Source organism: Lygodium microphyllum, chromosome 27 (genome assembly GCF_053477565.2).
Source record: "Lygodium microphyllum isolate KBCC chromosome 27, Lygodium_microphyllum_v1.1.10, whole genome shotgun sequence".
NCBI classification, from domain to species: Eukaryota; Viridiplantae; Streptophyta; class Polypodiopsida; order Schizaeales; family Lygodiaceae; genus Lygodium; species Lygodium microphyllum.
In genome coordinates this window covers 129761695-129774194 of record NC_141161.1, presented here as the reverse complement: position 1 = coordinate 129774194, position 12500 = coordinate 129761695, and the positions used below count along the sequence as shown (strand labels likewise).

The 12500-nt window shown below is 55.2% G+C and overlaps 2 pseudogenes; one reads left to right on the top strand and one right to left on the bottom strand.

The window, feature by feature from the left end:
- LOC148012927 (25S ribosomal RNA) overlaps nt 1-1503 on the top strand; it is a 1874-nt pseudogene extending 371 nt beyond the window's left edge.
- Nucleotides 1504-6544: 5041 nt separating this feature from the next.
- On the bottom strand, nt 6545-7751 carry LOC148012926 (25S ribosomal RNA; annotated as a pseudogene).
- Nucleotides 7752-12500: the final 4749 nt, after the last annotated feature.

Below are 12500 nucleotides of genomic sequence, written 5' to 3'. Positions count from 1 at the left end.
GGACTTTGAAAAGAGAGTTAAAAAGTGCTTGAAATTGCTGGGAGGGAAGCGAATGGAGGCCGCGGGTGCGTCCCGGTCGGATGCGGAACGGTGCGAACTGGTCCACCGCTCGACGCGGGGCGCTGGTCAGCGTGGGCCGGTGCGGCGGGACAAGAGCGGGCTTTAGATGGCTCGCCAATGCCGTCGCGCCGGCCGAGGAACGAAGCGTGCGCCACTCGTGGCGGGCTCTGCACCTGCACGCTCGGGACGCTGGCGCTCTGGGCTTTCCATCCGACCCGTCTTGAAACACGGACCAACGAGTCTAACATGTACGCGAGCCGGTGGGTGGCAAACCCACGGAGGCGCAAGGAACCTGACAGGTGGGATCCCCTTCACGGGGTGCACCATCGACCGACCATGATCTTCTGTGAAAGGTTTGAGTGGGAGCGTACCTGCTGGGACCCGAAAGATGGTGAACTATGCCTGAGCAGGGCGAAGCCAGAGGAAACTCTGGTGGAGGCTCGTAGCGATACTGACGTGCAAATCGTTCCTCAGACTTGGGTATAGGGGCGAAAGACTAATCGAACCATCTAGTAGCTGGTTCCCTCCGAAGTTTCCCTCAGGATAGCTGGAGCTCCTCGCAGTTTTATCAGGTAAAGCGAATGATTAGAGGCATCGGGGGTGAAACACCCTCGACCTATTCTCAAACTTTAAATAGGTAAGCGGCCGGGGTTGCTCTGTTGAACCCCGGCGCGGAATGCGAGCTCCAAGTGCGCCATATTTGGTAAGCAGAACTGGCGATGCGGGATGAACCGAAAGCCAGGTTACGGTGCCAAACTGCGCGCTAACCTAGATCCCACAAAGGGTGTTGATTGATTAAGACAGCAGGACGGTGGTCATGCAAGTCGAAATCCGCCAAGGAGTGTGTAACAACTCACCTGCCGAATCAACTAGTCCCGAAAATGGATGGCGCTGAAGCGCCTGACCGATACCCGGCCATCAGGGCGGGTGCGAGGCCCCGATGAGTAGGAGGGCGTGGGGGTCGTGGCGAAGCTCCGGGCGCGAGCCCGAGTGAAACCGCCCCCAGTGCAGATCTTAGTGGTAGTAGCAAAAATTCAAATGAGAACTTTGAAGACCGAAGTGGAGAAAGGTTCCATGTGAACAGCAATTGGACATGGGTTAGTCGGTCCTAAGAGATGGGGCAGTCCTGTGTCAAGGGCGCAATGCGCGCCGCTCATCGAAAGGGAATCGGGTTAATATTCCCGAACCGGGACGTGGCGGTGGACGGCAACGTGACCGAATCCGGAGAGGCCGGCGGGGGCCCCGGGAAGAGTTCTCTTTTCTTTTTAACAGCCCCGCCCACCCTGAAATCGGATCACCCGGAGATAGGGTCCAGCGGCTGGTAAAGCACCGCACGTCTCGCGGTGTCCGGTGCGCCCCCAGCGGCCCGTGAAAATCTGGAGGAGCGAATGCCGATCACGCCCGGTCATACTCATAACCGCCCGCCCACGTCATGGTGTCATTGGAGGGGGGGGGGAGAAGGGGGGAGGGTGGGGGGGCCGAATTTTGAAGGGGGGCGAATTTTTGAGGGGGGGGAAGGGGTGGGGTGGGGTGGTGTGTGATCAGGGGGGGGAAAATTTTGGAGGGGGGGAGGGGTGGTGTGTGTTGGGGGGGGGGGGGGGGCGAATTTTTGAGGGGGGGGAGGGAGGGGTGGTGTGGTGTGGTGCGTGTTGAGGGGGGGAAGGGGTGGGTGTGTGTGTTAAGGGGACGGGAGCACGTCGGGTCGTGTCATGTCATGGGACGGGGGGGGAGGGGGGCATCGCGACATGGTGTGGTGTGTGTTGGGGGGGGGCATCGCGGTGGTGGGTGTGTGTGTTAAGGGGAGGGGGGTGGGGTGGGGTGGTGTGTGATGAGGGGGGGGGGGGGCGAATTTTGGAGAGGGGGGGAGGGGTGGTGTGGTGTGGTGTGTGTTGAGGGGGGGGGAGGGTGGGGAGGTGTGTTTTGAGGGGGGGGGGGCGAATTTTTGGGGGGGGGGGAGGGGTGGTGTGTGTTGGGGGGGAGGGCGAATTTTGGAGGGGGGGGGAGGGGTGGTGTGGCGTGGTGTGTGTTGAGGGGGGGGGATTTTTTTGGGGGGGGGTGGGGTGGTGTGTGTTGGGGGAGGGGGGGGGCGATTTTTTTTGGGGGGGGGGGGGGGAGGAGTGTGTGTTAAGGGGGGGGCGAATTTTGGAGGGGGGGCTGAATTTTTGAGGGGGGGGAGGGGTGGGGTGGTGTGTGTTGAGGGGGGGGTGGGCGAATTTTTTGGGGGGGGGAGGGTGGTGTGGTGTGTTGAGGGGGGGGCCGAATTTATGAGGGGGCGGGGGAGGGGTGGTGTGGTGTGGTGTGGTGTATTGAGGGGGGGGAGGTGGGGGGCGGCGGAATTTCTGAGGGGGGGGGGAGGGGTGGTGTGGTGTGGTGTGGTGTGTGTTGAGGGGGGAGGGGGGAGGGTGGGGAGGTGTGTATTGAGGGGGGGGGGCGAATTTTTTGGGGGGGGGAGGGATGGTGTGTGTTGGGGGCGGGGGGGGGGAGGGTGGTGTGGTGTGTTGAGGGGGGGGGGGAGGGGTGGTGTGGTGTGGTGTGCTGTGTTGAGGGGGGGGAGGTGGGGGGCGGTGGAATTTCTGAGGGGGGGGGGAGGGGTGGTGTGGTGTGGTGTGTGTTGACGGGGGGGGGGGGGGAAGGGTGGGGAGGTGTGTATTGAGGGGGGGGGACAAATTTTTGGGGGGGGGGAGGGGTGGTGTGTGTTGGGGGCGGGGGGGGGGGGGAATTTTGGAGGGGGGGAGGGGTGCTGTGGTGTGGTTTGTGTTGAGGGGGGGGCCGAATTTTTTGGGGGGGGGTGGGGTGGTGTGTGTTGGGTGGGGGCAAATTTTTTGGGGGTGGGGGGGGGAGGGGTGGGGTGGTGTGTGTTGAGGGGGGGGCGAAATTTGGAGGGGGGGAAGGGGAGGGGTGCTGTGCTCTGGTGTGGTGTGTGTTGAGGGGGGGGGGGGATTTTTGAAGGGGGGGTGAGGGGTGGTGTGGTGTGTGTTGGGGGGGGGGGGGGTGGGGTGGTGTGTGTTGGGGGGGAGGGAATTTTTGGGGGGGGGGAGGGGTGGTGTGGGGTGGTGTGTGTTGAGGGGGGGGGGGGGAATTTTAGAGGGGGGATGGGCGGTGTGGTGTGGTGTGTGTTGAGGGGGGGGCGAATTTTTGGGGGGGGGGAAGGGGCAAAATTTGGAGGGGGGGCGAATTTTTGGGGGGGGAGGGGTGGGGTGGTGTGTGTTGAGGGGGGGGCGAAATTTAGAGGGGGGAAGGGGAGGGGTGGTGTGGTGTGGTGTGTGTTGAGGGGGGGGGAGGGGTGGTGTGGTGTGTGTTGAGGCGGGGGGGGGGGTGGGGTGGTGTGTGTTGAGGGGGGGGGGGCGAATTTTGGAGGGGGGGGGAGGGGTGGTGTGGTGTGGTGTGTGTTGAGGGGGGGGGGGGAAATTTGGAGGGGGGGGAGGGGTGGTGTGGTGTGTGTTGAGGGGGTGGGGGGGAATTTTTGAAGGGGGGTGGGGGGTGGTGTGGTGTGTGTTGGGGGGGGGGTGGGGTGGTGTGTGTTGAGGGGGGGGGGGAGGGGTGGTGTGTGTTGAGGGGGGGGCGAATTTTGGAGGGGGGGGAGGGGTGGTGTGGTGTGGTGTGTGTTGAGGGGGGAAGGGGCAAAATTTGGAGGGGGGGCGAATTTTTTGGGGGGGGGGAGGGGTGGGGTGGTGTGTGTTGAGGGGGGGGCGAAATTTGGAGGGGGGGAAGGGGAGGGGTGGTGTGGTGTGGTGTGGTGTGGTGTGTGTTGAGGGGGGGGGGTGGGGTGGTGTGTGTTGAGGGGGGGGGATTTTTTGGGGGGGGGGAGGGGTGGTGTGGGGTGGTGTGTGTTGAGGCGGGGGGGGGGGGAATTTTGGAGGGGGGGGAGGGGTGGTGTGGTGTGGTGTGTGTTGAGGGGGGGGGGGGGAATTTTTGGGGGGGGGAAAATTTTGGAGGGGGGGAGGGGTGGTGTGGTGTGGTGTGTGTTGAGGGGGGGGGGATTTTTGAGGGGGGGGGGGAGAGGGGTGGTGTGGTGTGTGTTGGGGGGGGGGGAATTTTTGAGGGGGGGAGAAGTGGTGTAGTGTGTGTTGGGGGGGGGGGTGGGGTGGTGTGTGCTAAGGGGCGGGGGGGGGTAATTTTTTGGGGGGGGAGAGGGGTGGTGTGGGGTGGTGTGTGTTTGGGGGGGGGGGGAGGGGTGGTGTGGTGTGGTGTGTGTTGAGGGGGGGGGGCCAATTTTTGGGGGGGGGGGCAAAATTTGGAGGGGGGGAGGGGTGGTGTGGTGTGGTGTGTGTTGAGGGGGGGGGGGGGGGGGCGAATTTTTGAGGGGGGGGAGGGGTGGTGTGGTGTGGTGTGTGTTAAGGGGGGGGAGGGGTGGGTGTGTGTGTTAAGGGGAGGGGAGCACATCGCGTCATCTCATTTCATGGGGCGGGGGGGGGGGGAGGGGGGCGTGGCGACATGGTGTGGTGTGTGTTGGGGGGGGCATCACGGTTGGTGGGTGTGTGTGTTAAGGGGAGGGGGGTGAGGTGGGGTGGTGTGTGTTGACGGGGGGGCGAATTTTGGAGAGGGGGGGAGGGGTGGTGTGGTGTGGTGTGTGTTGAGGGGCGGGCGGGGAGGGCCGAATTTTTGAAGGGGGGGGAGGTGTGGGGTGGTTTGTGTTGAGGGGGGGGGGCCGAATTTTGGAGGGGGGGGAGGGGTGGTTTCGTGTGGTGTGTGTTGAGGGGGGGGCGGTGGAAATTTTGAGGGGGGGGAGGGGTGGTGTGGTGTGTGTTGAGGGGGGGGGCCGAATTTTTGAGGGGGGGAGGGGTGGTGTGGTGTGGTGTGGTGTGTTGAGGGGGGGATGGGGGGCGGTGGAATTTTGTGAGGGGGGGGAGGGGGTGTGTGGTGTGGTGTGTGTTGAGGGGTGGGGGAGTGGTGGGGTTGTGTGCGTTGAGAGGGGGGGGCGAATTTTTGGGGGGGGAGGGGTGGTGTGGTGTGGTGTGTGTTGAGGGGGGGGCAAATTTTTGGGGGGGGAGGGGTGGTGTGGGTTGGTGTGTGTTGGGGGGCGGGCCGAATTTTGGAGGGGGTGGGGGAGGGGTGTGTGGTGTGGTGTGTGTTGAGGGGGGGGGCCGAATTTCTGAGGGGGGGGAGGGGTGGTGTGGTGTGGTGTGTTGAGGGGGGGTGGGGGGCGGTGGAATTTTTGAGGGGGGGGAGGGGTGGTGTGGTGTGTGTTGAGGGGGGGGAGGGGTGGGGTGGTGTGTGTCGAGGGGGGGGGCAAATTTTTGGGGGGAGGGAGGGGTGGTGTGGGGTGGTGTGTGTTGGGGGGGGAGGGGTGGTGTGGTGTGGTGTGTGTTGAGGGGGGGGGAGGGGTGGGGTGGTGTGTGTTGAGGGGGGGCGAATTTTTGGGGGGGGTAGGGGTGGTGTGGTATGGTGTGTGTTTAGGGGAGGGGGGCCGAATTTTTTAGGGGGGGTGGGGTGGTGTGTGTTGGGGGGGGCGAATTTTGGGGGGGGGAGGGGTGCGGTGGTGTGTGTTGACGGGGGGGGGGAGAGGGGTGGTGTGGTGTGGTGTGTTGTGGGTTGAGGGGGGGGGGGAGGGGTGGTGTGGTGTGGTGTGTGTTGAGGGGGGGAGGGGTGGGGGGCGGTGGAATTTTTGGGGGGGGGAGGGGTGGGGTGGTGTGTGTTGAGGGGGGGGGACGAATTTTTGGGGGGGGGGAGGGGTGGTGTGGGGTGGTGTGTGTTGGGGGGGGGTGTTGAGATATCGAGCTCCACTCGTGATACGCCAGGGTGACCATTGTGTATTTATGTCACCGACTTGTCAGTTGCAGATGCGGTTGGTACACCGCCCATGAATAATAGCCACATGATAGCTATCCTTATCTACTCTAGTTCGTGGTTCAGTTAGTATGCCACCTTAGTTAGTTGAGTTTGGTTTGAGACCCATATAGAGGGTTCTTCTATTTCTTTGTACAATAGTTCTTTTGGCTTACACAACTAAGAAGAGGAAAACTGTTTTCAGCCTCCACCCTTGTGTGTCTTCCCCTATTGTGCAAGCAAGAAAGCTACAAGTGAGACTCCTTCCTTCTCTCCCACAATCTTGACATGGTATCAGAGCCTTGTTCGTGGTAAGGAGCTCAAGAAAGCAAGCCAAGCTCGCGGTGTTCTGGTAAGAGGAGCAGTGTTGCTTTCATTTTCTGTTTTGGGAGCAGATCTCTGCAGGTAGCACAGCCGGAAATTGCAGGAGTGCATTGTCTCAGGTTGAGACGACCCGACGTGCTCCCGTCCCCTTAACACACACACCCACCCCTTCCCCCCCTCAACACGCACCACACCACACCACCCCTCCCTCCCCCCCCTCAAAAATTCGCCCCCCCCCCCCCCCCCAACACACACCACCCCTCCCCCCCTCCAAAATTTTCCCCCCCCTGATCACACACCACCCCACCCCACCCCTTCCCCCCCCTCAAAAATTCGCCCCCCTTCAAAATTCGGCCCCCCCACCCTCCCCCCTTCTCCCCCCCCCCTCCAATGACACCATGACGTGGGCGGGAGGTTATGAGTATGACCGGGCGTGATCGGCATTCGCTCCTCCAGATTTTCACGGGCCGCCGGGGGCGCACCGGACACCGCGAGACGTGCGGTGCTTTACCAGCCGCTGGACCCTATCTCCGGGTGATCCGATTTCAGGGTGGGCGGGGCTGTTAAAAAGAAAAGAGAACTCTTCCCGGGGCCCCCGCCGGCCTCTCCGGATTCGGTCACGTTGCCGTCCACCGCCACGTCCCGGTTCGGGAATATTAACCCGATTCCCTTTCGATGAGCGGCGCGCATTGCGCCCTTGACACAGGACTGCCCCATCTCTTAGGACCGACTAACCCATGTCCAATTGCTGTTCACATGGAACCTTTCTCCACTTCGGTCTTCAAAGTTCTCATTTGAATTTTTGCTACTACCACTAAGATCTGCACTGGGGGCGGTTTCACTCGGGCTCGCGCCCGGAGCTTCGCCACGACCCCCACGCCCTCCTACTCATCGGGGCCTCGCACCCGCCCTGATGGCCGGGTATCGGTCAGGCGCTTCAGCGCCATCCATTTTCGGGACTAGTTGATTCGGCAGGTGAGTTGTTACACACTCCTTGGCGGATTTCGACTTGCATGACCACCGTCCTGCTGTCTTAATCAATCAACACCCTTTGTGGGATCTAGGTTAGCGCGCAGTTCGGCACCGTAACCTGGCTTTCGGTTCATCCCGCATCGCCAGTTCTGCTTACCAAATATGGCGCACTTGGAGCTCGCATTCCGCGTCGGGGTTCAACAGAGCAACCCCGGCCGCTTACCTATTTAAAGTTTGAGAATAGGTCGAGGGTGTTTCACCCCCGATGCCTCTAATCATTCGCTTTACCTGATAAAACTGCGAGGAGCTCCAGCTATCCTGAGGGAAACTTCGGAGGGAACCAGCTACTAGATGGTTCGATTAGTCTTTCGCCCCTATACCCAAGTCTGAGGAACGATTTGCACGTCAGTATCGCTACGAGCCTCCACCAGAGTTTCCTCTGGCTTCGCCCTGCTCAGGCATAGTTCACCATCTTTCGGGTCCCAGCAGGTACGCTCCCACTCAAACCTTTCACAGAAGATCATGGTCGGTCGATGGTGCACCCCGTGAAGGGGATCCCACCTGTCAGGTTCCTTGCGCCTCCGTGGGTTTGCCACCCACCGGCTCGCGTACATGTTAGACTCGTTGGTCCGTGTTTCAAGACGGGTCGGATGGAAAGCCCAGAGCGCCAGCGTCCCGAGCGTGCAGGTGCAGAGCCCGCCACGAGTGGCGCACGCTTCGTTCCTCGGCCGGCGCGACGGCATTGGCGAGCCATCTAAAGCCCGCTCTTGTCCCGCCGCACCGGCCCACGCTGACCAGCGCCCCGCGTCGAGCGGTGGACCAGTTCGCACCGTTCCGCATCCGACCGGGACGCACTTAGGAAAAGGCCCTGTTTATGCTGTGCGACCACCGTTCTACAGGTCGGTGAAAAGTTACCATAGAGATTGCATCCTATGCTTGTGTGCAGAGACATTGGGAGTTACAGAATCATCCCTGTTGCCTGTTGATGCAAAATCGTCACTAGGAAGTGACTGTGTGGTCAAATACCACTCTCGCCAGTTTTGCAGATTTGCCCTTGTGAGGGTGAAGCTGTGTTTTTGCAGTGACAGAATTTCTTGCAGTATTCTGTAATGGCGTCTGATTCTCTTTCACAGATTGTCACTGAAAAGCTTGACAAGAACAACTTCCAGGCATGGAAGTTTAGAATGACGAATTTCCTTATGGGAAAAGGATATTGGGAATTTGTTGCAGGAAATGAAGAAGAACCAATTCTTCCTGATGTTCCCAATCAACAGCAAATGCAGGCATTCAAAGCATGGCATGAGAGAGCCAGGAAAGTTATGTACTGGCTGTCTATCAGTATTTCGGACTCTATGATTGTGCATATTCAGGATGCAAGTACGCCAAAGGAGGCATGGGATACTTTGTCAAAAATGTATAGCACAAATACGCAAGCCAGGAAAATGCAGCTCAAGCAAGAGTTGCATAATGTGCAGAGAGAAAGTATGAGCATCAACGACTACCACATGAAGGTGAAAAAGATTGCAGATGCACTTGCTTCCATTGGGTCGCCAGTGGAAGATGATGATTTAGTTTCCGTGACCTTGAATGGTCTAGGAAAGGATTATGCACAGTTTCGGACATCCATTTCAGTTCGTGAAAGATTTCCTGATTTTGAGGAGTTGATTGCTCTTCTAATTTCTGAGGAGCAGAGAAATGGTGGTGCATCTTCTTCAGGAGGAACTTCAAAAGAAGCTGTCTTCTACTCAAATGCTGGAAGAGGTAGAGGCAGAGGTAGAGGAGGCCGATTTGGAGGCCGTGGTAGAAATCAGAGTATGCAGCAAACTCAAGAAAACCAGTCCTATGGAGGAGGACGTGGTAACTCTAGAGGCAGGGGGAGCCAAAGAGGTCGTGGTGGATGGCAAAGAGGCCAAAATGCAAACAGTAATGTTGAATGCTACTATTGTGGTAAAATGGGTCATATGGCTAAAGACTGCTATAAAAAGCAGAATGACATCATGAATGGAAAACTGCAACAAGGGAATTATGCATCTTCTAGCAGACAGGGTGATGACAGAAATGAGCATTTGTTCATGGTGCAGCACATGAACAATTCTGTGACAAGTGCAAAAGAAAGAAATGATGTATGGTATGTTGACTCAGGTGCATCAAACCACATGACAGGTCATGCAGAATGGATGGAGGATGCAAGGGAAATGGAAAAACCAGGATTTGTGGAGACTGGTGATGATACTGCACATCCTATTGTGCAGATTGGAAAAATTCCATTGTCTATGCAGGATGGAAAAAAGAAATACTTGTCCGATGTATTTCATGTCCCGAATATCACCAAGAATCTGGTTTCTGTCGGTCAAATGGTTGAGCAGGGCTTGCAGGTCAGATTTAATCCTCATGGATGCTTTGTTGAGGATATGAAAAGTAAAGGTCGCTTGATAGCAAAAGGAAAGAAGAAGGGCAGAATGTTTACACTGGATGCAGACATGTCTGAATTGAGTGCAGCAATGTTTGCACATGGGACCGGTGTAGTTGCAGATATTGATATCTGGCATAAACGCATTGGTCATGTTAATGTACAGCGACTTAAATCAATGCAGGCCCAAAATATTGTTGCAGGTTTGCCAAAATTCAAGGTTGCAGAAATGCATAAGGTATGTGAAGCCTGTCAGTTTGGAAAACATGCAAGGAAACCATTTCCTAGACATGTTCAAGAGAGTAAGAAGCCATTGGAATTAATCCACTCTGATGTGTGGACTACGAAAGCTGCATCTCTTGGAGGCTGTCATTATTTTGTCACGTTTATTGATGACTATAGCAGAAAAGTTTGGGTGTATTTTATGAAAAAGAAAAGTGAAGTGTTTGGGCATTTCAAAACCCTTAAAGCTATGGCTGAAAAAGAAACAGGTCTGCAAATAAAATGCCTAAGGTCAGATGGAGGGGGAGAGTACCTCTCAAATGAGTTTGCAAAGTTCTTGCAGGAGCATGGCATAAAGCAGCAATATTCATGCAGTTATACCCCACAACAAAATGGAATTGCAGAAAGGAAAAACAGGCATATTGGAGAGGTATCTCGTGCCATGCTCAATGAAAAAGACTTGCCAGATTTTTATTGGGCTGAAGCAGTTGCTACAGCAGTCTATATAATGAACAGGACTCCCACTGCAGCAATACATGGGATGACTCCAGAGGAGAGGTATACTGGTAGGAAACCAGATATTTCTCACTTGAAAATTTTTGGTTGCATTGCCTATGTACATGTGCCAGATGAGTTGAGATCCAAGTTGGATCCAAAAGCTGAGAAGTGCATCTTTATTGGTTACTCTCTGCAGCAAAAAGGGTATAGATGCTATAACCCTTCTACTCGTAAGTTTACAGTGAGCAGAGATGTTGTTTTTGATGAGATGAGTAGCTGGTATAAACCAGTAAATGTGATTGATGATGTAGATGCACAAAATGGTAATGCTGCACAAAATTCACACCAGCAGTCACAAAATATTAGTGGACCTGGAGCGTCCTCTAGTATTGGTTCACATTCTTCGCCATGGACAGGCAGATTGAGATCAAGAGAATCTTCTCAAAGTAATGCAGATAGTGGTATGCAGGTATCACGAAAAGGAAAAGAGAAGGTTGATCAGCCCATGTTTGATGTGAATGCAGGTCACTCTTATGTGGATGGTGAATCCAGTGGCTCAGAACACAGCATTGATGATGAGTTGGGTATTCCTTCTATTGTTACACCTGGAGTAAGGAAGACTAGGGATGTTTTGAGAGCACCTGGGAGTGAACCTACTTTGCGCAGGTCTACGAGAACTAGGTATCCTGTGGATAGGCTGAAATATGATGGATTTACAGCCACTCACTATGCATATATGGTGAAGGTGATACAGGAACCAGAACCCACTTCTTTTGAGCAAGCCATGGGAAAAGAAAAATGGGAGAAAGCCATGGATGAAGAAATGGATGCCTTGGAAGCAAATGCTACATGGGAGTTAGTACCTTTGCCTAAAGGTAAGAATGCAATTGGCTGTAAGTGGGTTTATAAGGTGAAGCACAATGCAGATGGTTCTGTGAACAGATACAAGGCAAGATTAGTAGTCAAGGGGTATGCACAAACATATGGCATTGACTATGAAGAAACATTTAGTCCGGTTGCAAGGATGGCAACCGTAAGAGCAGTCATTGCTATGGCTGCATCAAAGGGATGGTCTTTACATCAGATGGATGTAAAGAATGCCTTCTTGCATGGTGATTTGCAAGAAGAGGTCTATATGGAGCAGCCACCAGGTTATGTGCATGCTGTTCATCCTGAGTTTGTTTGCAGGTTGAAGAAAGCCTTGTATGGCTTGAAGCAAGCACCTAGAGCATGGTCTGACAAGATAGGACAGTATCTTGTCACTATTGGCTTTCAGATTTCCAAGGCAGATTTCTCACTTTATGTGAGAAAAACAGAGAAAGGTATTATGCTGCTTGTCATTTATGTTGATGATTTGATTATGACAGGTGACAGTGATGAAGATATCCTTCATGTGAAAATGCTATTGAAGCAGAAGTTTGAGATGAAGGATTTGGGAGAGCTGCGTTATTTCTTGGGCATTGAGGTGATTAGATCACCAAGTGGGATACAGCTCTTGCAGAGGCAGTATGGATTGGACATGCTGTCCAAATATGGGATGACAGGCTGTAAGCCTATTTCAGTTCCTTTGGAGCAAAATGTGAAGCTGAGCACAGATGCAGGTGAGCTTCTAGAAGACCCTACTATGTACAGACGCATAGTAGGAAGTTTGATTTATATGACTATTACCAGGCCAGATTTGAGCTATGCTGTTGGATTGGTAAGTCAGTTTATGCAGGCTCCAAGGAAACCACATTTGGATGCGGCTAGACGCATACTTAGGTATGTGAAGTCCACATTGCAGTATGGACTATTTTATGAGACTGGGGTTCAGATACAGTTGCATGGATACACTGATGCTGATTGGGCTGGTAGTATTTCTGATAGACGATCTACCAGTGGATATGTATTCTCTTTTGGGAGTGCTGCAGTCACTTGGAGCAGCAAGAAACAGCCTACAGTTGCCTTGTCGAGCACAGAGGCTGAGTACAGGGGTGCAGCAATGGCTGCATGTGAGGTAGCTTGGTTGCATAAGCTACTTTATGATATGCATCAGTCTACAGATGGGCCAGTTGTCATTTATTGTGACAACATGAGTAGTATACACTTGGCAAATAACCCAGTCTATCATGCTAGAACAAAGCACATTGAGGTGCATTATCACTATGTGCGAGAGAGGGTTTTACTAGGTCTTATTGATCTAGTTTATGTCAGCACAGAGGATCAGGTAGCTGACATATTCACGAAGGCATTGGGCACAGAGAAGCTG